The sequence below is a fragment of the Hemitrygon akajei genome, chromosome 27 (assembly GCF_048418815.1).
Source record: "Hemitrygon akajei chromosome 27, sHemAka1.3, whole genome shotgun sequence".
Lineage (NCBI taxonomy): Eukaryota > Metazoa > Chordata > Chondrichthyes > Myliobatiformes > Dasyatidae > Hemitrygon > Hemitrygon akajei.
The window spans coordinates 50,597,479-50,624,893 of NC_133150.1; the positions used below are offsets into that span (position 1 = coordinate 50,597,479).

The 27,415-nt window shown below is 44.9% G+C and overlaps 1 protein-coding gene across 4 annotated transcripts in view; it reads right to left on the reverse strand.

Moving 5' to 3' along the window:
- plxna2 (plexin A2) overlaps positions 1 to 27,153 on the reverse strand; it is a 574,692-nt gene extending 547,539 nt beyond the window's left edge. Inside the window, exons 1-2 of one of the 4 annotated variants that reach the window (XM_073030941.1) lie at positions 27,041 to 27,080; positions 8,121 to 8,214 (exon numbers count right to left, since the gene is read on the reverse strand). The gene's annotated coding sequence lies outside the window, so the exon portion shown is untranslated. Of the gene's footprint in view, positions 1 to 8,120; positions 8,215 to 27,009 lie in introns of all 4 variants that reach the window. The other 3 variants (XM_073030937.1, XM_073030940.1, XM_073030939.1) reach the window with 3 other exon arrangements.
- Positions 27,154 to 27,415: the final 262 nt, after the last annotated feature.

Consider the following 27,415-nt stretch of genomic DNA (forward strand, 5'->3'; position numbering starts at 1 on the left):
ATGGGGAAGAGACAGGAGAGTTAGAGGTGATTGGAAGGGGAATGTTTTCATGCAGGTGGCTTTGTACTCTGCAACACACACCTGAGCAGGTGCTGGAGGCAGAGATTCCTACAGCATTAATAGAACATCTTGAAAAGTACGTGAATTGTCAAGCAACGCAAGGCCACGACCTACTGAGGATAAAACAGATCACAGTGGACCGGTACAATTCTGCCAAGCCTGCCTGCAAAAGGAGGGGGGCTTGGAATGGAACTAACAACCCTATCCTGTAAAGCTCCAGCGCTACAGAAACACCAGGAGAAACCCCAACGATCTCATCCCCGGGAGAGGAAGGCTAGAGCAAGAAGATGGGGACAGCTTGAAAGACCGGCCTAGAACAGAGGCCTTGGACATCCATGCCCCAGTGGGGGTGATGGGCTGAAGTAACAGCAGTAGACAGTTACAACGAGTGGCACAGACACGATGGGCTGAAGGGCCTGTTTCTGAATAACTCCATGGCTTTGTGAAGGTAACCTGCTACAATGAAGGAATGATAAATTAATGAAAAATTTGAGTGAATATTAAGAGCCAGGTGATTATGTAGAACACCAAGTACAAACCCCGAACACAACAAACCATAGCTGCTGGAAGTATTTGCTCCTTTACACAGTAAAACAGAATGTTGCATGTATATTCATTTTTCACTCCAACTCTGATGTCTTTTCCATAACTTTTGAGAAACTAACGATTTCAGCTACACAAATGTGTGTAATGTGACAGAGCTGGAATTCAATGCATCAAACATATTTCATTAGGCACTCGGCTACGAGCAGATGTGGAATTTACAAAATGCTGTTTGTTTTAAACATTCAGTTTGTTGGTAGGGCAAAGGCTCTGAATGATCAACATGCGATTAGCAGCGTTCCTTGGGAATTGGTAGCGCTGTGGTTAAATGACCAGGCTGGTAACCACGTGGGCGCCACGGGACCGTAGCAGTTAGCGCTGTGCTATTAAAACTGGGGGTGTGCCGGAGTTCGGAGTTCAACTCTGGCGCCATTCTGTAAGGATTCTCCCGGTGGAATGCGTGGGTTTTCTCCGGGTGCTCTGGTTTCCTCCCACAGTCCAAAGGCTTACCGGGCAGGGTAAATGGTCATTGTAAATGGTCCCGTGACTAGGCTAGGGTTTGTGGAGTCGCTGGCACAGCCGGGCTTGAATTGCTGGAAGAGGCCACTCTGTGGTGTATCACAAAATAAATAAGCGTGGTCTGGATCTAATTCAGTAAGGAACTAGTCTCAATTCTACAGTCACTCTTTATTTTTAGTTCATTAAATACTGGAATGAACACAGCTAGCAATCTGGGTCACTCGTGTCCTCTGGAAAAGGACAATTGCTGTTATAATTCTGGTCTGCGCTTGACTCCAGACCCACAACAATCTGCTTGATTCTGAACTGCACCCTGCCATGTTACAGCAGCCCTCCCAGTTCAGAATAATCTACACCAACCTCACCGACGGGGCCCACAACCCACCTGTGAATATACTTTTAAAAGCAGTGCTTACAATCACACCAATCAGGAACTACGAATAGCAACACTGCAAACCGCCTTTACCCATGGGTTCGCCTGCCATTTCTGTCAATGACCACAGGCACCTCACAACGATCCAGCTCAAAGCTACAGTGAGATACCCATTTGTTATTGTTCTTAAATTGGATTCCAGCCCTGCCTTACACAAGGTTATGGCAGAAACGACCTTTCATCTGCCCTTGGCTCATTTAAAGATGCCCCGGGGGGCGGAGCACGATAAATAATCCGACACTGGCCAGGAGCCGTGATCATTCTGCTCAGTTCCAATGACTGATGGTGATCTCACCAGCACCGGGTCATTATTTCGCTTCCCCGTGGTCAGACAAGAACTGCACATTCTACTCAAACAGCAGCAACAGCAGTTTTTGAGATGCCCTGGGGCCAAATGTTTGAGAGAGCTGCTTACGTTCGGACCACCTATCCACGGTAAGGAGACCTTTCGGAAAACACTTACACTCCGTGAACGCACACACTGTCTGACACGGAGACTCGCCCAAATCCTGCTAATTGGCAGAGCACCAACTGCACCCCACCTTCTGCCTCGAGCATCCGTAAACCATCGGGCACAGTGGTAAGCACAACGCATTACATACCAGTGACCTGGGTTCAGTTTCCAACACTGCCTGTATTTCTTTTGATACAGTGTGGAATAGGCCCGACTGGCCCTTCAAGCCACACGGCCTGGCAACTCCTGATCCTAGCTTAATCACGGGACAATTTACAATGCCCAATTAACCTACCATTCGGACTGTGGGAGGAAACCGGAGCACCCGGAGGAAACCCATGCGGCCACAGGCAGAACGTAGGGACTCCTTACAGACAGCGGCACCAGTTGAACCCAGGTCGCTGGTACCGTAAAGCGTTGTGGTAACCACTACGCTATGGCGCTGCCCGGTAAGGAGTTTAGTACGTTTTCCCCGTGAGCTCCTGGGTTTCCTCTGGTGCTATTCCGCGCTTCATCCCAAAAAATAAATAATTGAAAATTCCACCCCCTTCCCTTCAGCCCCCAGAACCCCGTCCTCTCCCTTCAGATGATGATCTTTCAGCAACAACATGCATTTATATAGCACCTTTAACTGGAGAAAATAGTCCCACGTTGCTCTGGTAAATTGGTTGACTATTGTCACGAGTACCAAGGCATGCTTTGCCTGCCAGCCATAGAGCTAATTTCAATAATCAATATATTGAGGCTGTGCAAGAGAAAAACATCAGACCATGGGATATAGGAGCAGAAGTAGGCCATTTGGCCCATCAAGTCTGTTCCGCCATTTCATCATGGTTGATCTATTTTCCCTCTGCCCCAGTCTCCTGCCTTCTCCGCAATAACCCTTCATGCCTTCATTTACTAAGAATTTATCAGCCTCTGCCTTAAATTACCCAATGCCTTGACCACAGAAACATAGAAAACATACAGCGCAACAGGCCCTTCGGCCCACAAAGCTATGCCGAGCATGTCCCTACCTTAGAACTACCTAGGCTTTACGCAGAGCCCTCTATTTTTCTAAGCTCCATGCATCCATGTACCCATATATAAAACATAACAGAAAGCAGAATAACGTGTTACAGTTACTGAGAAAGTACAGCATAGTTATACAACAAAGTAAAGCTCATGAGCTGGATTGTGAGGTCAAGAGTCAATCTTAGAAAACACAGAAACCCTACAACACAATACAGGCCCTTCGGCCCACAAAGCTGTGCCGAACATGTACCTACCTTAGAGCTACCTAGGCTTACCCATAGCCCTCTATTTTTCTAAGTCTTAAAACCTGGGTAGAAGCCTTGTGATATGAGGCTTTATATTTCAGGCTTTTGAATCTTCTCCCTTGTATAAGATGACGAGAAGCATTGATCGTGTGGATAGTCAGAGGCTTTTACCCCAGGGCTGAAATGGGTAGCATGAGAGGGCACAGTTTTAAGGTGCTTGGAAGTAGGCACAGAGGAGATGTCAGGGGTAAGTTTTTTGTGAGTGGTGAGTGTGTGGAATGAGCTGCCGGCAACGGTGATAGAGGTGGATACGACAGGGTCTTTAAGAGGCTCCTGGACAGGTACATGGAGCTTTGAAAAATAGAGGACTATGGGTAGCACTAGGAAATTTCTAAGTACATGTTCGGCACAGCATTGTGGGTCAAAGAGACTGTATTGTGCTGTAGGTTTTCTATGTTTCTGCCTGTTCTGTGTGGGTGGGAAGTAAAGAAAGAATGTCTGTGGAGGGTGGAGCCTTTGATTACGCTGGCTGGCCATGAGAAATCTAGATAAGAGTTCACGGAGGGGATGTGATGTGCAGAGATCTGGGGAGCAGTTGTGTGATCTGTTTGAGGTGCTTTGGTGGATCTGTGGCTGTGGCCTGCAACCGTCGACTCAGCGTTGAACTGACTGACTCAGTAGCGGTGGCCGTCGGCTCCTGGAGCAGCTTCACTCGCCTCGACGGCCCCCGGCTGTCGACTCACTTTGCAGTTTGATGTTTACTGTGCGTTATTTGTTTGCTTTTTGTTGTTCAGGTGATTTGTTTCTTCCCCCCCCCCACACACACATTTAATGGTATTGTGATGGGGGGGGGGGTTTCTTTAAATGACTTCTATGGTGTTCCTTTGTTTTGTGGCTGCCTGCAAGAAGACAAATCGCAAGGTCACATACTTTGATAATAATCGCACTTTGAACTTGAAAAATCTGATGCCATTAGGACAGCTGGTGACAGAGGTCGGCTTTAAGGAGGCAGAAGGAGAGCAGGGAGGGAATTAGAGAAGTTACAGTTCCATCTGCTGAAGTTGGAGGTGAAATTAAATACGTGATGAAACAGGCCAGAGTTAACGGAGGACAGTGATCTGAAGTGATAGGACAAGGAGATTTCAGAGAGGGAGGGGTGAGGCCAAAGAGAGGTCAGAACACACCGGGAATTAAAAAGACCAACTGTGATAGACTGCTTAGCTGAAGAACTATCTGCCAGTTCTTTATGGAATTGAATAAGAAACAAGTGCAAGAATACGGACCATCATGTGCATTGCTACAGAGCTGTTGTAATCCAGTTCTCCCTTCTTCACCATTTCAAACCGAAGACAACTGGAAAAGGAAAATGGACAAAGCTCGGATTCCAAACACAAGAGATTCTGCAGATGCCATAAATCTTGAACTGCACACACAAAATGCTGGAGGAACTCAGCAAGTCAGGCAGCATCCATCATGGATGCTGACAAAACTCAGATTCTTCCCTATTCTAATTGATGTTTCCATAGAAACGAGGTGACCATGGAAAAGATCACCATGGTCACTGATGCCCAGGTGGAGGAAGGTTTGCTAGTCTCGCTACAAAAAAAAGTCTTGATCTCGTTGGTTTTATTAACCACTCGTCATCTGATTCTGTTAATCAACAGAGGTCCATTTAAGGTTCAGCGGTACAAAGCTGCACCTACTAGCGTGCAGAAAGGAGCTGAACAGCTGTTCTGGTTCACTGTCCTGCCCTACACATGGTCACAAAACTCCAAGGCTATATATCAGACACTCTGCTCTGACAGCTGATGGAAATGAGAGATGAACGAGTGTCAGTGGAAGTGGAGGATTCAGCACCGATTTCAACACTTAGGAGAAATTTGGGTAAGTATAGGGTGGGAGGGATATGGAGGGATATGGTCCGGGTGCAGGTCGATGGAACTAGGCAGAGTAACAGTTCAAAGTAACAGAGTAGGTGGGCCGAAAACCCTGTTTCTGTGCAGCAGTGACAAACTTCCATTAATGCGTGGAGGAGAGTATAGCAACTGGTTGCATCATGACCTGGTATAGGAACACCAATGCCCTTCAACAGAGAAGCCTGCAAAAATAGTGGATACAGCCCAGTCCTTCACAAGAAAAGCTCTTCCCAACATTGAGCACATCTACACAGACCACTGCCACAAGAGAACATCATCTATCATAAAGACCTCAAGACTGTAAGATAAAGCAGCAGAATTAGGCCATTTGGCCCATCAAGTCTGCTCCACCATTTCATCATGGCTGATCCATTTCGCTGTCACCCCAACCTCCTGCCTTCTCCCTGTATCCCTTCGTGCCCTGCCTAATGAAGAATCTATCAACCTCTGTCTTAAATATACCCAATGACTCGGCCTGCACAGCCACCTGTGGCAACAAATTCCACAGATTCACCACTCTCCAGCTTAAGAATTTCCTCCTCATCTCCATTCTAAATGGGCATCCCTCTATATTGGTTTTAGACTCTCCCATCATAGGAACCATCCTCTCTATTGAGGCTTTTGAACATTCGACAGGTTTCAATAATGTCCCCCCATCCATTCTTCTGAATTCCAGTGAGTACAGGCCCAGAGCCATGAAACACTCCTCATATGATAGGCCTTTCAATCCCAGAATAATTTACATGACCCTTCTTTGAACTCTCTCCAATGTCAGCACATTATAAAACTTCACATTACATCCTTGATTTTATATTCTAGTCCTCTCGAAATGAACGCTAACATTGCATTTGCCTTCCCTGCCACAAACTCCGACTGCAAATTAATCTTAGGGAATCCCGCACAAGGACTCTCAAGTCCTTCGTAGAGGACCCCCACCATCCAGGCCATGCTCTGTTCTCACAGCTGCCATTACAGGAGCCTTATTTCACATTATTATCATTACTTTTCTCTATTTTGTACTTGCAGTTTGTCATCTTTTTCACATTAGTTGTCCATATTAGATGCAGAACAGACTCAATGGGCCAAATGGCCTAATTCTACTCCTATATGTGATGATAGTGTGTGCTTTCATCAATTCTATTGTTTCTTTGTATTCTACTGTGAATGCCTACAAGAAAATTAATCTCAGGGTAGTGCGTGGTGAGTTATATATACTTGACAATAAATTTACTTTGAACTTTTTATAGTGCTCTATGACTCAGTATTGAACGAGCATGCCAGCTTTCTACTACCTGGACCTTTTGCTGTGGGGAGATGGGGGTGATGTGGAGGGGGGGGAGGGAGAAGGGGTGGGGGGGGAAGACAAAGACAATCTGTCCACCCAGGAGAAACAAGGAGAGGTTGATTTTTCCACTTTGGCCTGTGTAAGTGTGTTGAACAGAAATGGTTCCCAAAAGGTGTCCTTGTTCAGAGGTGAAAGTTCAGGGAGCTAAACCAATGTAAAGCAATTCAAACCATTTGATCTCCAGTTTCCCCATTCTACCACAGACATTATTCACCACAATTACCTCTGACAGATGATTGACAAAAGGCAGAAAAGCCCCCAAAATATCCCTTGAATGACTTGCTGAGACTGGCGGCCTTGGGAAAACAGTTGAGGGAAAGCTGATCAACATTGCCAGCAGAACTGTCAGATCCCTTACGCCTGAATCCTGGGAATGAGGCCTTGTAACCCTTTTACTAATAAAGCTGAAATGACAGGGGTCCAGAACCAATGCCTCAGCAAGTCTATCGCCAGATTCACTGACCTACATAGGAAGGCAGGCGAGGAGTCTCAGTCCGTCTGACTGGGTTAAGGTCGCCGATCGCAGCTGTGGCATGAATTAGATGGAGGAGGGGAAATGCATCATAAACAGCTTTTTCTCCTGAATGCAGCCTCACTTAAAGACTGGAAACTTGTGACCCCAGAACAATACAGTCAACACCTCACACACATCACATATGTCAAGCTTCTTTATATCACCACTTCATCTTCCTGACACCAAGTCAGGTCACAGCACACAAGTTGGGAATGACTGGCCTTGAGGTCTTGCTTCAGGACAACCAGAAGATTGATTAGTGTTTTTGATGTGGCTCCCTCAGTTTCCAGGCCCCAGTAACTTGCTTTAACTGACAGGCAGCACTCTCGTAAATTTCTACAGAGGTGCCATGGAGAGCATTCTAACTGGCTGTATCACCATTTGGTACGGGGGCGAGGTGACTGCACAGGATTGGAATATGCTGCAGAGAGTTGTAAACCTAGTCAGCTCCTCCATCACCACTAGCTTCTGCTGTATCCAAGACATATTCAAGGAGCAATGCCTCAGAAAGGTAATACCAATCATTAAGGACCCCATCACCTAGGACATGCCCTCTTCTTATTGTTACCATCAGTAAGGAAGTGCAGAAGCCTGAAGGCACACACTCGATTCAGGAACAGCTTCTTCCCCTCTGCCATCAGATTTCTGAATGGACATTGAACCCTTGAACAGTATCTCACTACTTTTATCATTCTATTTTTGCACTATCTATCTATATATGTATATGTGTGTGTATATATATATATACACACACACACACATATATACACATACACACACACACACATATATATATACACACACACACAGTAATTCACATTTTTTTCTCTACCATTACATATTTCATTGTGTTGCTCTTGTAAAGAAAACAAATTTCATGACATATGCCAGTAATATTAAACCTGATTCTGATTCTTACTGCGGCTTGAGCACCAAGGTACGAACTGCTTTCAGCGGACAGAATGGCAATCATAGAGCACTCTACACAGAAATGGGCCCTTTGGCCCATCTAGTCTATGCTGAACCATTATTCTGCCTAGACCCATCAACCCACACCTGTATCATAGCCTTCCATACCTCTTCCATCTATGTACGTCCAAGTTTCTCTTAAAGCCTTGACTAACCGATATAGATGCACAGTGGAGAGTTTCCTGGCTGGTTGCTTCACGATCTGGTATGGAAACATCAATGCGCAAGATCAGAAAAGCCTCCAAAAAGTAATGGATACAGCCCAGTCTATCACAGGAAAAGGCCTCTCCACCATTGAACACATCCATAAGGAACACTGCAACACAAGAAAGCGCCATTCATCTTCAGGAACCCGCACCATCTAGGCTTTGCTCTCTTCTCACTGCAAGTCTCACACCACTAGGTTCAAGAACAATTATTATTATTCAACCATCAGGTTATTGAACCAATGTTTCTAACTTCACTCAACACTGAACTGATTCCAGAAACTATGGACTCACTATCAAGAAATCTACAACTCATGTTCTCAGTGACCCAACTGAGTCCACCTCAAGATCAATGTGATCATCTATGCACGGAGCCAAAAGAGATCTTAAATGGATTTTTTGCATCTGTATTTACTAGGGAGGCAGTCACAGAGTCTAGGGAACTGAGGCAAAACAGTGGTGAGGAGATGGACTATATCCAGATTCCAAAGAGGAAGTGCTTGCTCTCTAGGATGGATAAATCCTCAGGGCCTGACAAGTTGTCCCTTTTAGGGGCCCTAGCAGAGGTATCTAAAACATCCTTAAAGTGAAGTGCCAGAGGTCTGGAGGATAGCAAATGTTGTTCCATTGTTCAATAAAAGCCTGGGAAATTATAGCCAGTGATGCTGATGGGGATAAATATTTGGATAGATAGACCCGGATTAGGAGACTCAACAGGGATTTGTGTGGGAGCTATTGTCTAACCAATCCTATGCACTTTCTCGAGGAGGTTGCCAGGAATGTTAATTAAGGAAAGGCAATGAATGTTGTCTATACGGACTTTACCAATTGACAAAGTTAATTAAGAAAAAGCAATGGATTTTGTTTATTTGGAAAAGGCAATTGACAAAGTCCCACAAGGGAGGCTAGTCAAGAAGGTTCAGTACTTGGCATTCAGGATGAGGGACTAAATTGGATTTGACATCAGCTTCATGGGAGAACCTAGAAAACTGTATTAGATGGTTCCTTCTTTGACTAGAAAACTGTTGACTAGTGATGTGCTACAGGGATCGATGCTTTGTCCATTGTTTGTCACGTAATGATAATATGATGAACTGCATCAGGAAATTTGCAGATAACTCCAAGATTGAGTCCCAGCCAAACTAGCTCCATTTGCTAGTGCTTGGAGGATCATCTACTAAACATTTCCAATCCACGTATCCATCCAATGGACATTTAAAAAGTTGGAAGTGCACTTGTCTCAGCCACTTCTGGCAGTTCATTACACATAGATACCACCCTTTGTATAAAAAGATTGCTGCTCAAGTTCCCATTAAATCTTTCCGTCTCACATGCAGGACAGAGACAGTAAGCCTAAACTGGTACCAAGACAACATCCTTTTCCTCAGTGCCAGCAAAACAAGAGTTGGTCATTGATTTCAGGAAGCGAGTGGGGCAGAGAAGCCCGTCTGTATCAGTGGTGCTGAGGTGAAGATAACTAAAAGCTTCATGTTCCTAGGTGTAAACATCACCAAAACCCTGTCCATGTTCAACCACAAACACCACCACTAAGAAAGCAAGATAGCACCTTCACTTCCTCAGAAGGCAGTTTAGCATGTCCCCATTGACCCTCACCATTTTTTTTGATGTACCATAGAAAACATCCTATCCAGATACATCACAGTTTGATACAGCAACTGCTCTACCAAAGACCACAAGAAATTGTGAAGAGTTGTGGACATAGTTCAGCGCATAACAGAAACTAGCCTCTCCTTCATGGACTCCATTTCACTGCTTGCTACTTCAGGAAAGTAGCCAATGTAATCAAAGACCCCACCCATCCTGGGTATCTTCACTTCCACTCCCCCTTCCATTTGGGCAGAAGATACAAAAGCTTTTTAAAACAATCTGCACCATGAGGCTCAAGTTACTGTCCATTATGCCTTTCCCATTTGCGGCAGCAATGAAGGTTCTCCTCCTTCTGCCCACACTGTCATGAACAGATACAGAAGGATTCCCTCATTGCTGCTTCTATAACATCTTATTTTGCCAGTCAGGGTTGTTAGCCCTGAGCTGAACCCCCAAACCTGGAGGACAGGTGAACCACTCTTAGGCTGGCCTTTACCCTTTGACCTGTTTGGCATGGGTGACCCTATCAAGAGCCAAAGCACAAGGTCCTGACTCTGGCCAACACAGCTCTCTGGGTCACTGAGGCTCACAAGCCTCCAAACCCAACGACAAGGTTGTGGTCCTCTTGGAAGCACCAGAGTCTAGGACAGGTTTAATCCCACTACAATGAAGATGAGCTCTTGACCTCACGATCTAACTCGTGTGGCCCTTGTACTTCATTGACTTGCACTGTACTCTCTGTAACTGGAAAACTATATTCAACAGGTGTACTGACAAGATGAAATTATTTGCATGGTTGGTATGCAAAACAAAAGCTTTTCGGTATCTCAGTCCGTGACAAGAATAAACCAAATACTATGCACCTCGTGATAATTAATAGACCACCATCCACTGTCACCACCATTTGCATTAGACAATCCCACAGCACAGATACAGGCCCTTCGGCCCAAATGCTCTGTGACATCCAACATGCCCCATCGAAGCTCACCCCATAACTCCTTGGCACATAACTCCTTACACCTTTATGATTCATATACCTGCCCAGCTGTCTTTAAATCTTGTTCTTTTATACCTGCCTATAAAACTTCCCCTGGCATTTCATTCCACATAGAAAAAAATGTTGCCCCTGGAGATCCAATTAAGTCTTTCCTCTCGTACCTTAAACCTGTGCCCTCTGATCTCGTCAACTCTGGCAAAACGACAATGCAAATTCACTCTGTCTATACGCCCCACCCATCATTACCACGTGTGCCCCCAGCACCCTCTTTGCCCCCTGTACTCCCTATCACAGGCATCCTCTTTGCCCCCTATAGCCCCTATCACAGACACCCTTGTTGCTCCTTACAGTCTCATGCCTTTTCTCAACTTAAAAAAACCTTAAGTACTACCTCATCCAGTTCTGACAAAGGTCAGCAACCTGAAATACTAACTCTGTCTGTCTCTCTCCCCCCCCACAAGTGCTGTCTGATCTATGGCAAATTTGCATCATTTTCCAACTTTATTTCAGTGTGTCATACCTTGGGAAAGACAAAGCCTTAGATGGAGGGTGGATAATTACAGGCTGCATTCTCTGGAATGTGGAAGAAAATGGAATGATTTAATCAGCTCAAGAACAGATAAAGTCAATTCAGATAATTGCCAACAAGGCCACTATAACTCATCAATTAAGTGATATAAGGAGCATTCAGCAGTGCTATCAATAATCTCATTAATAGTTCAATGGTCCCATTTAATATGTAGACAATATACAACCTAAAATTCTTACTCTTTACAGATACCCATGAAAATAGAGAAAAACCTGAAGAAAGAATGACAGAAAAACATTAGAACCCTAAAGTCCTCCCCCCTGTTCCCACACAAAAACAGCAGCAAAAGCATCAGGCCTTCCCCTTCTCCCTCCCTCCCCTTACTCCAGCAAAAGCCCCCCCTTATCATCCACCGAACAATAGCAAGCCCCCAGGGGCCATGATCTAGTCCATCAAAAACTACTGTCAATCCAAACATTTCAGTATCTCAAAAGTCCACCTCTCTCACTAATGAGGGAGGGAGGGGGAGAGAAAGAGAGAGAGACAGAGAGAGATCCTTTCTTATTATTGATTCCCAGTTCTGGATTTACCAGGACCACTCAACTCCAGGTCTCATTTTTAACCTTGGTCCAAACATGGACACAAGGGCTAAATTCTAGGGGTGAGTTGAGGATTGTTGATCTTGACACCAGGTAATATTTAAAGGAGTGTGGCACCCAGGAACCCTGTACTGACTGACATCCATGGGCATTGAGGGGAAAATTGTCCTCGCAGTTAAAAGAAGGTGGGAGTTAATCATTCCAACCTTAGGACGTCTCAACATACGCTCCATGAGGTGGTGTCCATGCTGCTTCAGTGACCTCCCTTCTATCAGGTAGGAAGGGAGGACTTTTTCCAATACTAACGCAACTTTTGACGAAACCACTGAAAACTCTTTGGCAAGAAAAGCAAACCACACCCCGGTGTACAACAAGGTCTGGAGCACATCCAGCCATGATTTGAATTCAGGTGCCAGGCAACAGCCATCTCCAACGAGCCTTTGTAATGAAGCGGATGGCATGCAACACAAAGATTTCCACTGTATCTAGGAATATATCGTATGACAATAATAAACCAAGTTATCAATTTAATTTACCCCTCCACCACTTACAAACTACGAATGCAGTTACTGATCAAAGAACTCGAAGTGCACAAGAGAGATCCATGAATTCCAGCATGGCACAACGCAGTGACCGCAGGAACACCACCGCCTGCAGGTTCCCCTCCATCCTGACAGAAATACATCACCAGTCCTTCACTGTATTGGGTTTACATCCTGTACCTCACTACACAGTGGCATGTTAGGGAGCTCCTCCACCACTTGGAGTGCAGTAGTTCAAGGGAACATCTTACCACTACCTTTTCAAGAACAAAAGGACCTGGGCAATATATACTGGTCTTGCAGTGAAACACCAATACTTATACTGCTTTATCTTTAGGGCTAAGGCAGGGGATCCCAATCTTTTGTTTTGTCATGGACCAATACTATGAAGAAAGGGGTCTGTGGACCCCAGGTTGGAAACTCCTGGATTAAGGGAATTTGATCAGTCGGATAGAAAATCTTCTGATTGTCATGGGACACGACGAGAGAACAGAAATCTAAATATTAGAACCAGGTTTCTGGGGTGAATTGAACAGAGAGTAGAAGAAATTTGAAACTCTCTTTAGCCAATTGTTAATTTTAAGTTGACATCAAAGGTATTTAGTGTGAGAGAAAATAGAACAAGCCTGGTGTCTGGATTTAAGCCTCGGAGCTGATATGATCAGTTTAAGGATTGTTGGACTTGGTTTGAAGGACTGTACTCACTTCCAATATCCTAATCATAGAGTCATGTACCATTACAGCACAAAAACAGGCCCTTTGGCCCATCTAGTCCATACCAAACTATTACTTTGCCTAGTCCCATTGGCCTGACCATAACCATCTATAACCCCTCACATCTGTTGTACCTATCCGAATTTCTCCTAAATGTTCAGTGAAATCAGACTCACACTAGTCCACCCAGTTTGTAGTTAGGATGAGCAATACAATCATCCAAAATAGAATGAAGTCCAAAACAAAGTAAAGATGGAACACTCTTACAATAACGACTCCAAGTATCCATAGAGAACAAATTTGGCTGAAAAGCAGATTTACAAGGTTTCCATACCAACGCCTTTTGTGTACAGCAATGTACATATATCACGCTGCAATGTACAGCAATGGACGTATATCACACTGCAATGTGCAGCAATGGATGTACGTATATCATGCTGTAATAAATAGATTTTTACCGCATTATCTCTAACTTGTTCCACTCATTGTTAGGTTGCACTGTTGACAGCTATTGTATGTGCAATCTCCAAAAGTATGAGTTTACGTCCATGGCCAGCTCTTATTCCACGATGAGGCCACCCTCTGGGTGGAGGAGCAACACCTTATATTCCGCCTGGTTAGCCTCCAACTTGATGGCATGAAAATTAATTTCTCCTTCTGGTAAAAAAATATTTCCCTCCTCCTCCCCTCTTCTTCTATTCCCCATTCTGGCCTCTTACCTCTTCCCCTCACATGCCTATCACCTCCCCCTGTGGCTCTTCTCTTTCCCTTTCTCCTCCACATCAGATTCTTCCTCTCAGCCTTCACCTGGCTTCACCTATCACCGCCAGCTATCCTCATTCCTCTCCCTCCACCTTTTTTATTGTGGCATCTTTCCTCTACCTTTCCACTCCTGAAGAAAGGTATCGGCCCAAAATATTCCGTCTGGGTAGCCTCCAATCTGATGGCATGAATATCGATTATTCCTTTTGGTAAAAAAAACTCCCTCCCCTCTTCTTCTATTCCCCACTTTGGCCTCTTATCTCTTCTGAACTGCTAACACCTCCCCCTGATGCCCCTCCTCCTTCCCTTTCTCTGACTGTCGGCTTTTCTGTCCTATTCGATCCCTTCCTCACCAACCCTTGATCTTTCTCACCCACCTGGCTTCACCTATCATCTAGCTTGTCCTCCTTCCTCTCCCCCCACCTTTTTATTCTGGCATCATCCCCCCTCCTTTCCAGTCCTAAAGAAGGGACTCGGCCCAAGATGTCGACTGTTTATTCATTTCCAAGGAAGCTGCCTGACCTGAGCTCCCCCCAGCATTTTGTGTGTGTTGCTCTGGATTTCCATCATCGGCAGATTTTCTCAAGTGTATGATTTTATTGTTTCTCATCAGCCGTTCCCTGGAGCAGGGAGGCAGAGACAGAGTTTAACACTTCACCTGGTTCTGTCTGTGTGTGAGATCTCCCAGCTGTCGGTGCCCAGAGGCACGCTGGCGCTCTGCAGCCTGCAGCAGGTCCTTTCAGGACCGGCAGTAATTCACGGCATCTTTTCATGCAGAAAGCTGAAAAATGGGACTCAGTGCCCAGATGGTTAAGTTCCGCAAGGGCTCTATCCCTCCTGGGCATAGATACAAGGAGTTTTGTTAATTAAAAGCAGAGTTAAATCAGCTGCTGGGAAACAGAAACAATTCCTGCAGAAAGGAAGCGAGAGACTGGAGTCTGCTGTCAGGGTGTGCAGAGTGCCAGAACAAACAACTGTAACTCTGCTTATTGAATCATACCATGAATGGAGGTCGATAAACACCAGCTCACCTTTCTTCAGAGCTCTGGACAGTTACACCAACAAACCCCTCCACTGGATTTGTTGCTATTGCATCAGTTCTGGTACTGGGGGAGCCACAGCACAGGATCGAAATAAGCTGCAGAATGCTCTAAACTCAGTCAGCTCCATCATGGGCACTGGTATTCACCCCGGAATCAGGACTTCTTCAAAGAGTGATACCTCAAAAATGCGGCATCCATCAGTAAGGATCCCTATCACCCAGGACATTCTCTCTTCTCATTGCTACCATCATGGAGGAGGTATAGAAGTTGAAAGCACACACTCAATGATTCAGGAGCAGCTTCTTCGCCTCTGTCGTCTGAGGTCTGAATGGACATTGAACCCATGAACCCTATCTCACAACTTTCTTATTTCCATTTTTTTGTACTACTTATTTAATTTACCTATTTAATATACAGTCTCATACTGTCATTCAGAATTGTTCTCTATTATTATAGCACTGCACTGCTGTCGTAAAGTTAACAAATTTTACGGCATGTGCCAGTGACAGTAAACCTGGTTCTGGTTCTGATTTTGTTCATTTTAGTTAACCTACAATGGGAGAGACTTCCAACGTTCCATTCTAGGATTGGCACCACTCTCTGAGTAGGCTATAAAACGCAAATCCGTCGGGATGCACATCAATCCCCAACTGAAGGAGATTTCAACTGCGCTTACCAAGCTGTGGAACACCTAGATGGCTCATTAACCTGGTTGCTTCTTCCACTGCAGCTCTAACGCTACTTTAGACTTAGCTTCCTTCTTAAGCTCACAGTTTAGAAATGTCTCTCAGTACAGCTTCGAGTTTAACTTAACCTACCAGAAGGTCAAGTTGTGACAAGATTATGTTGATTTTTCACTAAACCCCAACTGCAAATCCCGACTGTCACTGGCATGTCACCTGGCCGTAAAGAAAGGAAGAAAGCAGTGTAACTGCTCGTGACGGGGCATCTTATCAGCTGCTTTCTAACCGGTCAATCGGATTAGCATAATCGTGTTGCTGAATGTCAATTTAAATTATTTTGGAGTTTTAGAGCACAAAATATTGATAAAAAAAAATCCCTCTGACAGAGAAGCACTGTTTGGAGAATTAGGTGGGAGAATTTCAGTTCAAGTTCTAGCTGTGTATTAAAAATTATTTTATTTAACTTAAAGACTCTAAAACTACATAATGCACAAGTCCCATATGGCAGAATCTACGTCAACAGAATGCACCTTTGTATCAATTTCAGGGTGGTAGAAGGGACAAGAGCCTCAGGTGTGTCACCACCAGGTTGAAGAACAGTTACTACCCCTCAACCACCAGGCTTTTGAACAAAAGGGGATAACTACACTCACTTGCCCATCCATTGAGATGCTCCCACAACCAAAGATCTTACTTTAAGGACACTTATCTTGTTTTTTCATGTTCTTGTTATTTATTGCTATTTATTTATATTTGCATTTGCAGAGTTTATTATCTTTTGTACTCTGGTTGATCTTTAGTTACTATTCTATAGATTTGCTGAGTATGCCCGCAGGAAAATGTAACTCAGGGTTGTAAATGATGATGTATGTGTATGCTGATAATAAAACTTACTTTTACCTTTGACCTTTGAGTGGACTGACAATCAACCTAGATTAGCACTCTGGACCACAAAGGCAGTATCTACATTAACTCAATCCACCCTCCCATCAATTTCAGAGTGGTCCGAACAGCCATCCGAGATTAGCATTGTGGACTACAGATCAATCTGGTTTTCATCTGCACACTGTCCTTGGAAGCCACATTCAGGACATTTCTCATTGAAACGTTCTTGCATCAATGACTTTGTAAGTTTGAGCATCAAATCCATAATAAAATGTTCACTCAACCAGAAGTAAGTAAATTCTCTCCAGAGAAAAGCGCAGGAAACACAGCCACCTTGAAGAAGTCTTTAAAAGCAGTAAGAGCATCAGAAAATCGAACATATTCATAAACCTATGCATTCTTATCCACAAGCACACATTTTCATTTACATAGCTCCCCACATTTCAATAAATCCCAGAGCTTTCAGGACCAACTCACTCCTTTTGAACAGTGATTTACAGGCGAACACAACAGCTAGATTACACACGGAAGTCCTCTAAGCAGAAATGAATTCATAAGTAGTTAAGCTATTTTTGGCTTCAGTTGAAAGGACAGATATTGGTGAAGGTAAAGGAGAGCCTGGTTGCTCCTCATGCAGTGCTATGGGAATCTGCATGCAGACCTCGATTTAACATCTCACCTACAGGTTGGCACTTCTGCCAGTGAAATACTCCCTCAGCACAGCACAGATGTGTCAGCCAAGATGATGCACTGGTCCTGAGGTGTGAGACTAGAACCCATAACCAACTAAAGGCGAGAGTGCCAGACATGAAGCAAAGCCAAATCTGCTAACAATACAACTTGATTTTGTGCATTTGTCAAAAATAATACAGCAATTGCTCAACATTCAATACATTCTTTACTCCAAGGTCATTGTATATCTGGAAATGTTATGTTTTGTCACTTCAAAACATTAAACTAATTCAAAAGAAGACACTAAAGTCCAAAATGTGGGTCTAACTTTGCATTTACTTTAAGCGAGGTTCACACGTATTATGTGGTAGCATGATAATGTATGCAATTAACATTTTTACATATAACCCATAATTAATTATTTAAATGAACAAGAAAGCTTAGTCAATGTATATACAAAATCACTCAAATATTAAATACACATCAGCAAAGTTTAGAGCTTAAAGCGTCGTACAACATGGAAACAGGATCTTCAGCCCATATGATCCTTGTCAACCAAGATGCCTCATCTGAGCTCATCCTTTTTAGAAGTGTTTGGCCCATAACCTTCCAAATCTTTCTGATCCATGTACCTGTGCAATACAATGCAGCAGGTTTCAGTTGCAGGACTGTATATAGCCAAGGTGCCTAAGACTTTGGACAGTACTGTAGTAATTTTCTGTATTGCACTGTACCGCTACTGCAAAAAAAAAACAAATTTCATGACCTATGTCAGTGACTACCCACCTGCCCCCAGCTCTCCTTCTCTGCCACCTGTCCCACACCCCTCCCACGGTGCTTCACCTTCACCATTCACATCTTTTGCTCCTGCTAGGTTTACAAACTTGCTCTCCGCTCCACGTTGATAAATACAGAACTGTGCAAAGCCTTAGGCACCCTTGCTATATATACAGTATGTGCCTAAGACTTTTGCAAAGTACTGCATGTAACAGCAGAATGTGTTAGAAACTTTTAGCAAGTCAGGCTGGATTGTCATCAAAGAAACAAGAAACTTTAAAAATTTCTCCCACCACAGAAGCGGTCTGACCTGCCAAGTATTTCCAACATCTTTTACATTTGTACATTTCCACAGTGTTGCTCATCATAGGAAGAATGGTGAGGTTTTGGAGAGGGTGCAGAAGCGGTTTACCAGGATATTGTCTGGATTAAAGGGAATGTGCTATAACAAGAGGTTGGACAAACTTGGGTTGGTTTCTCGGAAGAGGTGGAGACTGAAGGCAGATCTGATAGACATTTATAAGATTAGGAAAGTCACAGACAGAGTAGACAGACAGTATCTTTTTCCCAAGCTTGCCCAGAGGGCAAGTGTTTAAGGTATAAAGGGGGAAATTTCAAAGGAGATTTCAAAGTTTAAGGGGAACATGAGAGGAAACATCTTCACTCAAGAGGGTCATAAGAATGTGGAAAGAGCTGCCAGGACAATGCAAGATCAATTCCAACGTTTAAGCGAACATGGATGGTGGGAGGATGCAGGGCTATGGTCTCAGCGCAGGTCGATGGGAATAGGCGGTGTAAATGATTTCAGCATGGATTAGATGGGCTGAAAGGTCAGTTCCTGTGCTGTACTTTTCTGTAACTCTATGAGGTATAAGAAGCAAGTTTTATTACACAGAGAGTGGTGGGTGCCTAGAATGTGCTGCCTGGGGTGGTGGCAGAGGCAAATATATCGAAGATTGTTAAGAGACATTTACATAGGCACATGAATGTGAGGAAACAGAAAGATAGTTAAGTTTTTATTTCAGACTTCCAGCACCTGCTTCTTTCTTGAGGTTTCCAACAAAGGCTGATAACAGCAAGCAACGTTTGCATCAAGCAAGTCCACAGCAATGGCCTTGACATTCAATAATGTCATCAACAACTCCCCGATCATCGCCGACCTGAAATCCATCTTGATCAGGCTACAAAAGGTGAGAATTCTCTCCACTCCCCTGGATGAGGGTAAGGATGCAAAGCTGGACAACATCTGGAAGGAAGTACCCAGCTGCTGTCTGTTACATTGGAAAACCTGTAAGAGCTGGAACCCAGGTCTCAAACTCTGCAGTAACGTTCAAATCAACTTAAAATAAACCTGTTTACCTTTTTTGGAGAACTGCGATGATTTTGAAAGGGTAGATGGGGGTTGGGGGGGGGGGATAGCAGATAGCATCCTATTCTCACCCTAAACGTTTTTCTCAACTATTGCTGCACAGTTTGTCACTCAGGAACATCATAAAGTTACATACAGTGCTTCTGTTACCTTCTCAGCACTCTCCAAACCCACTACCACCAAAGGAGTATCACACACCCACAACTGTTGACTTAATGATCCGGAGGAAGGAACAGTGTCTAAAGTTTCCAAACTTGACAATGGTACAATAAGTGGAAGGGCATGTTGTGATAAGGATATGGTGAATTTGCAGTGGGATATAGATAGATTGAGTGGGCAAAAGAATGCCAAATGGAGATTAACGTGGGGAAGTGTGAGGTCATGTATTTCAGTAAGGAGAAACTAAAGGCAGATTAATCTCTGATTAGAGGGAGACCGAAATTGAGAGAGCTTCAGGGTGATCTAAGTGTTCTCGTGCATGAATCACAAGTTGTTGCAAGCAAGCTAGCTTTTCCCACTGAGGCTGGGTGGGACTACAATTAGAGGTCATGGGTGAAGGGTGAAAGGTGAAATGTTTAAGCAGAACATGAGGGGAAACTTCTTCACTCAGAGGGTGGTGAGACTGTGGAATGAAGTGCCAGTGCAGGTAGGATACAATTTCAATTTCAATGCTTAAGAGAAGCTTTGATAGGACATGGATGGGAGGGGTATGGAGGGCTATGGCCTGAGTGCAGGCATGAACTAGATGGGCCTGTTTCTGTGCTGTAGTTTTCTATGGTTCTACATTAGCAGGAAGGTCGAACAAGAGGTTAGGAAGGTAAATAGCATGTTGGCATTCATTGTTAAGAGATCAGAGTTTTAAAATATGCATCTTTTGGTGTCCTATCATAGGAGATTAAATAGTTTGGGACTGTATTCCTTAGAAAAATGTTGGGCGACTTTATTCAAAGTTGTTATATCTTAAGGATCCCTTGACAGGGCAAATGTTGAGATGTTTTTTCTAGGAGGACTGGTAATTAAAAATGTAGTAATTTCCTCTGCCAGAGGGTGGTGAGTCTCTGGAACTCTCTGCCCCAGTGGGTAGTGGAAGCTAGATCAGTAGAAGTATTCAGAGATATCTGACAACTCAGGGAAAATGGCACTTAGAAGAGGAGCTAAAGCAGCACAGAGCAGCCATGATCACATTGAATGGCGGAAAGCCTGCTGGACTACTCCTGCAACTAAGTTTTTAAACGGGGTTGAGAAAAAAACAACAGCAGGACTGAATAGTGGAGCAGACTCAATGGGCCGAATGGACTAGTTATGCTCCCATATCTTACAGTCTTTTGGGTCACTGCTAACTAGGACAAGCGCAGCTGGTCTGTGGTAACACCATCACCTGTAGTTTTCTCTCTGAGACAGACACCTTCCAGAACGGAAGCAAGTCATCAATATTTCATTTCTATTGGCTCTAAGTCAGGAGTTCTGAACACCTTTTATGCCACGGACTCCTACCGGTAACCGAGGACTCCGGTCTGGGCACCCCTGCACACAGTGGGAGTTCAATGCTGGGTGGGCTGTGCCCATTCTGTCTGGCCGTGTGGGAGCAGCTGCATGAGGGGGACCATCTCAGTTCGAGGTGATAACTCACCACCACCTTTTCAATGCCAAGTGTGGATGGGCACTAAATGCCAACCTTGTTGCAGATGTCCACATCTGTGACGTGAAACAGCATGCCAGCAACGTCAAACCAGTACTGATCCACCCTTGGCTAAAGGTTGAATACAGACATTTTACGAGGAATTCCAAAGCTCCAGGAACTTTCCTAAGTACAGCAGATTCTGATTAATTAGGCGGCTGCTGATTTGGGATAAGTCTTAAAGAACAAAAACTAATTGAGAAAATAGCCAGAATTCCCTACATTTGGGACACTGTGTCACTTAATTGGGACAGGAGACTATTGCCAAACAGTTTCTAACTAACATCAGTCAAGCATCAGCTGTGTGTTTTTGTGTTCAGAAAGCAGTACCTTATGCCACTGATAGTTGGTAAGAAATAAGCAGTAAGACAATTCAGAACTCCTTTTTGCTCTTTGCCGTTTCAAGCATTCAGGCTGCAGATGCCAGAAATGGCAGGGAATAAAAATCAAATGATTTCACTACCTTAACAAGTTAGGAACTATGAAGAATTTGAAGGAATTGACAATCATCTTAAATATTGCAATGAATGATGTAAATCGCTGAAAGCATTGTGTGAAGGCAGTCCATTATCTGCATTGATTTTGTTCATTTACGGTCAATCAAAGAAGGAGGCAGCACACACTGGATAAATACCTCTGTCAATAACCATAAAGAACTAATACACACTTTTATAGTACTGTAGTTGTATTGGTAGTGTTCTAATTTGCTCTGTATTTAATTTAAATACATAACTGGCACTCAGTTAAAAAGTTTGTTGTTTTATACTTTTTTAGCTATTTCCCTGAAACCAGCTTATTCAGGAAATTGCTTAATTGGACCAAAATGCATTAGTCCCAATGTATCCCAATTAACCAGAATCCAATGTATTGCTATTGGTGAATTCCAAGTCAAATCCGTTTTCCTGGTACCTGTAAATGCATCGAGCTGGAACATTGCTTTTACTATCACAAGTCTCCAGGAAATTAGCAGAGCTCACCCTGGTAAGGCTGCCACTCCTGAACAGCCCGGGTCTGGGCAGCTGGGTCGAAGAGATGTGATCACCACCTCCAATTCTCACAGGATTTCCCACGCATTGCCTTTAGCACCTCCAACATTCTCATTCAGATTATCTTTCATGTGACATTATCAGTTCAGATGTGTACTTGAGACTTTTAATTTTTTTTTCCAAAAACCACCGCTGAGCTTATTTTTCTGACCGTCATCTTTCTGACGTGCACGCTTTGGCTTCGGACTCGGCACTCATTCGAGCAGCTCACTGGTAATTAAAGCTCCGTGAAGTCAGAAGAAGGTCCGATCTTCTCCCACCTTCCCCCTTCTACCTTGCGGCGATTACCCAGTGAGCTGCTTGCAGTCACAAAGCCCCCATCGTGGAGATGAGCCACAGACATCATCACAGGATCAGTTCTCAAACAAGGCTGGTTGTAAACTCAGAGCACTGCCAACAAATAGCATTCTTCCTCAACGTACTTGTGTGGTATGAATTACAAGGTCAGAAACTGAACTTACTTTTAGCTAATAAAATATTCATTCAACGTTAGCAATGGAATTTGAACAGAATCAGAGGAAGTCTCCTCGTTCACAGTATTGATTAAACAATAAATGTTATTTGGAGCTTTTGGATCTAGTCCGGAGCCTGCTGCAGTGAAAAAGGTTCTGTCCAACAGCTCCCCCAGAGGTTTGATTGTACAGTAATGACTTCTCAAAATATAGATGACAATCACAGGTTTGTCTGTCTCTTCCATAGCGTTCTCTCACAAAGTAGTCAGATTGGCCTTTATAATTAGCGCCAGTGGCCTCCGAGAGTGGAAGGAGCTAAATTCCTCGGGATCTCCTTTGCTGTAGCTTTTGTCCACGATCTTCCTACATCTCAACTCGCGAGAAGACGCATCATGCTTGGCTGCTATTGGCCCGGAGTCAAACAAATTGTTGGTAATCACCATGTGTCGACAAGTGAAAAATGTCCACCTGCACAGAGCACGGAGGTGGGGGGGGGGGTGCCTGCTGCACAGAGCTCTCTCCAAGAAGAAGGGGTGATAATTGGATAGCTGGGAGGAGATGCCGTCTGCACCTGCTGTTGCTGTCGGGGAGAGCTGGAGGTCTGCTCTCACTCAGTTTTGCATGTTGTTTTGCAATAATGGGACCATTATTGTAAATATTCAACTCGTCAATAACATACAGGGTAGGAGCTAGGTATCTATTTATCGTCTGTCTGTAATGTATTTGCGTTCTGCATCCTCACTGGGTTAAATTAATAAACGAATAGTCACAAACACCAGAAAGTCTGCAGATGCTGGAAGTCCAAAGGAAATCACACACAAAATGCTGGCGGAACTCAACAGGCCAGGCATCTTCGGGACATGAATAAACAGTTGAGATTTCCGTCGCAGACCCTTCTGCAGGACTCCAAAGAAAGCGGGAAGATGCCTGAATAAATTGGTGTGGGGAGGTGAAGGAGACAAGCTGGGAGGTGATAGGTGAAGCCAGGTGGGTGGGAAAGGTCAAGGGCTGGAGAAGAAGGAATCTGATAGGAGAGGAGAGTTGTCAGTAGGAGAGGGGAACCCGGGGAAAGTAATAGGCAGGTGAGAAAAAGTCACCCGTTTGGCTCTTTGGCTACAGAGAAGACGAGTAGGCATCGCAGTTTTTTTGTTGACTTCGTCTTTGGTCGATCGTCCTTGTTTGAATTTGATCCAATTGCTTTTACATGAATTATGGAAGAGTCGAATGATTTTATTGTTGGTTTGTAATAAAGTATTAAAAGATACTTTTTTCCCGATGAAATTCAGTTAATTGGAAGCACATCATACAGTGCAATACTCTCTTAGCCTCAGTGACTTTTAATTTGTTTTTAAGTAATCGCTACATATAGAATTTAAAAATAAGCCAATTCAATATCTTCTTTCCGGTGAATCGGTAATCAAATTCAGAGCAAAATGTAAAAAATAAGTTATATTCCTACATTTAGCTACAATGAACTGATTGGGGACTTCAGGAAGGATAAGACGAGGGAACACAAACCTACCCTCATAGAGGGATCAGAAGTGGAGAGAGTGAGCAGTTTCATGTTCCTGGGTGTCAATATCTCCGAGGATCTAACCTGGTCCCAACATATCGATGCAGTTACAAAGAAGATGGTTACAGCGGCTGTATTTCATCGGGAGTTTCAGGTTTGTCACCAAGGACATTAGCAAATATCCACAGATGTACCATGGAGAGCATTCTAACTGGCTGCATCACCGTCTGCTACAGCATGAGGGGACACAGCGACTGCACAGGATCGCAATAAACTACAAAGAGTTGTAAACTTAGTCAGCTCCATCATGGGCACTGGCCTCGGCAGTGCCCAGGACATCTTCAAGGAGGGATACCTCAGAAAGGCAACGTCCATCATTAAGGATCCCCATCACCCAGGCCATACCTTCTTCTCATTGCTACCATCAGGAGCCCGAAGGCACACACATGAACAGCTTCTTCCCCTGTGGCACCCCATTTCTGAATGGATATTGAACCCATGAACACTTACTCGCTACTTTTTAAAATGTATTTTCTGCACCACTTATGTAAACTGTTCAATATATATTTACAGTAATTCATGCTTTAATTAATATGTGTTGCATTGTACTGATACCACAAAGACAACAAATTTCACTGTTAAACCTGACTCTGAAATATACATCAATGGCTGGGAGGTGATTTCTCAGCTCTGTGAACATTATAATTCGCCTTTTCTCCCATCGAATGTTACCCACCGATGCACAGTGCTGCCACACCGATCACTGTTAATAGTTTGGGGAGGGGAAGGAGGAAGAACTGAACATCAACTCCACGTACAGCAGCAGATCTCCTCGAACAGGAGAGACACAAACACGCTCAGAATAGACATCGCTCTTCCATCCTTATTAAATGTAACTCCAGCTGTGCACAGCCTCCTCACAAATACAGTCAGGGACAACTAAAACAGTTCCTCCTTCACCTCCGATGCTGGGAATAAGGATCCGTGGCAGTCATCCTTCGGGGCAGGGGGTTCCCAAAGTTAGTTATATACCAGTGACCCGGGGGGTCCTGCTTCAGGGTAATACTTGAGCGGTGATACGACTTCATCTCTCCGCTCACTCTTTTACACTCCGTGCCCTGGTCTTGCCTTTCAAACGGTTTCACGCTGCCTGGTTTGTAAGCTGAGCCTCCTAGAGCCCAAAACTAGTCTCTTAACAAATGGTCGTACTTTTGGCTTTCTTCAACTGTGTCTGCGGCAGGCACAGAATTAGAAGTTCAATGGCCTCGGGAAGACATCACAGGCTGCCTGCCGAAGTGATGTCAAACACCTCAGCCCCCTTGTCAACACATCGCGTTTTCTTCGCAGAAGGCCTCTGAAATATTAGGTTTCAGTTTTTAAAAGTACATTTCCTATTCTGCCTTTCCACTTCCCACTAGACCCTCTCTGTCCAACTCCCACATACTGGAGGAGGTTCAGAGACATCTGCATGGGCACTGGTGTCCCGCACCTCCCCACTTCCTGACAATCTCTCTTCTTACCCCCCAAAGACATGGCCGTGGACAAATATTAGTTTTCAAATATATCACAAGCCAAAACAAAACGATATTGACTCGAATAGATTGTCAAACTGCTTTTGGGTAGATAATAATTCATGTCATTTGCGGGAAGAAATTCTGCTTTGGGCCATTCTCCGTCCCAACATACTGTGCCTTCCTCTGAATTCACTCATATACAATCTAATTAAACAGATCCCTCTCGGCTAAATCCATCAGTACAGCTAAGTAACAGACTCAGACATCTGTTACTGCTATGCATTGATCCAACAGCCCCACCGATGTGCAGACAACTGTACTGTACTCTATCTGTTACGTGCTGTCAGGGGACAGGGAAGGTATTGCTCGGGAACTTCGATACGTGCATTAGGTTTTTTTTCAATTAGAATGTCCTCATTCTCGTTCACGAGTTTTATCGTCAGCTAGACCTGGCCGGTGACGGGACTGCTCCCGCCGCCGTGTTTTAACTTCGGTGCCCCCGAATCTCAGCGGAACACCGCCCGCCTGAAAACTACTTGAGACGGCAGAGCTGGTGTCACACTCGGTGAGGAGAAGTTCCGTCCGCTCCCCCACCGCCCCCTCTCGGGGCATCACCAACTCCCCATGCCCAACACGGGGCTTCACCACACGCACGTCCCCAGCAATATCCGCCTCCCCTCATGGGTCCCGGGGTGCACCAGCGAGCGGGCGGGTTGGGGTCCCGGTGTGGACAACTGGGGTCCCGGTGAAATGTCAGAAAACGGGGCAGTCGGTCCCGGTTTCAGTGACAATCTCCCCAGCCTCCTTACCCTCCCACCTCCCTGCACACTCTCCCTCATTCCTTCCTTCATTATCTCCCCCTCTGTCCGTCTCACTCCCTCATACCCACCTCTCCCTCCCTCCTCCAGTTGCCACTAACTTGGTCCCGGGATTTTTCACTCAGTGTATCCTCTTCTCTCCGCCCTCTCACACACATCTCCTCATTCCCTTCCTGCTTCTCTCCTATCACCACACTCCCTCCCCGTTTCCCTCCATCCCTCCCACTCACTCAACGTTCCCCCTCTCCCCTTCTGTTCTGGGTTGGCACTAACTTGTTCCCGATATTTCTCTCTTCTCTCTCTCAGCTCCGGGTTGTCATTAACCTGGTCCCGATGTTGTCCTCTTTTCCGCCCCTCTCTCTGTCTGTCTCCCTCAAGCCTCCCTCCCTCCCCATGCTCCCGGTTGTCACCAACTTCTTCCCGATATTTCTCACCTCTCTGTGTCAGTCTGTCTCCCATCTTCTCTGCCTCTCTCTCTCTCTACCTTCCTTCTCTCTCACTCCCCTTTCCCTCCCTCTCATTCCCCCTCCGTCCCTCCCCTTCCCTCGCTCCCTCCCTCCGCTTCCCTCCCTGTCGCTCCCTCCCTCTACCTTCCTCGCTCCGTTCCGCGCTGTCACTAACTTGTTCGCGATGTTGCTCTCTCCTCCGTGCTCTTCTCTCTCTCTCTCTCTCTCTCTCCTCTGCTTCTGCCTCACTCCTTCTCTCCGCCAGGCTCAGCGCTCGCAGTCGGCACTGGCTCATTAGCATGTCACGCATATTAGCATATCACGTACATTACCCTACCGCGCCGTCTTAACATATCGCGCGCCGATGAGCGCGCCTGGTGACGAGTTGGGGGCGGGCGGTCAGTTCCTGGCACCCATGGGTGCCTATTAACGCTGTGACTGCTGTAGCCCAAGGTCACCACACGGCCACCAAGCCTGCCCCGTACACGGTGCACGTAAGAGGAACCTGCTGGGAGGGATCGTTTTGCACCCACTCATTTCCCTATACCTC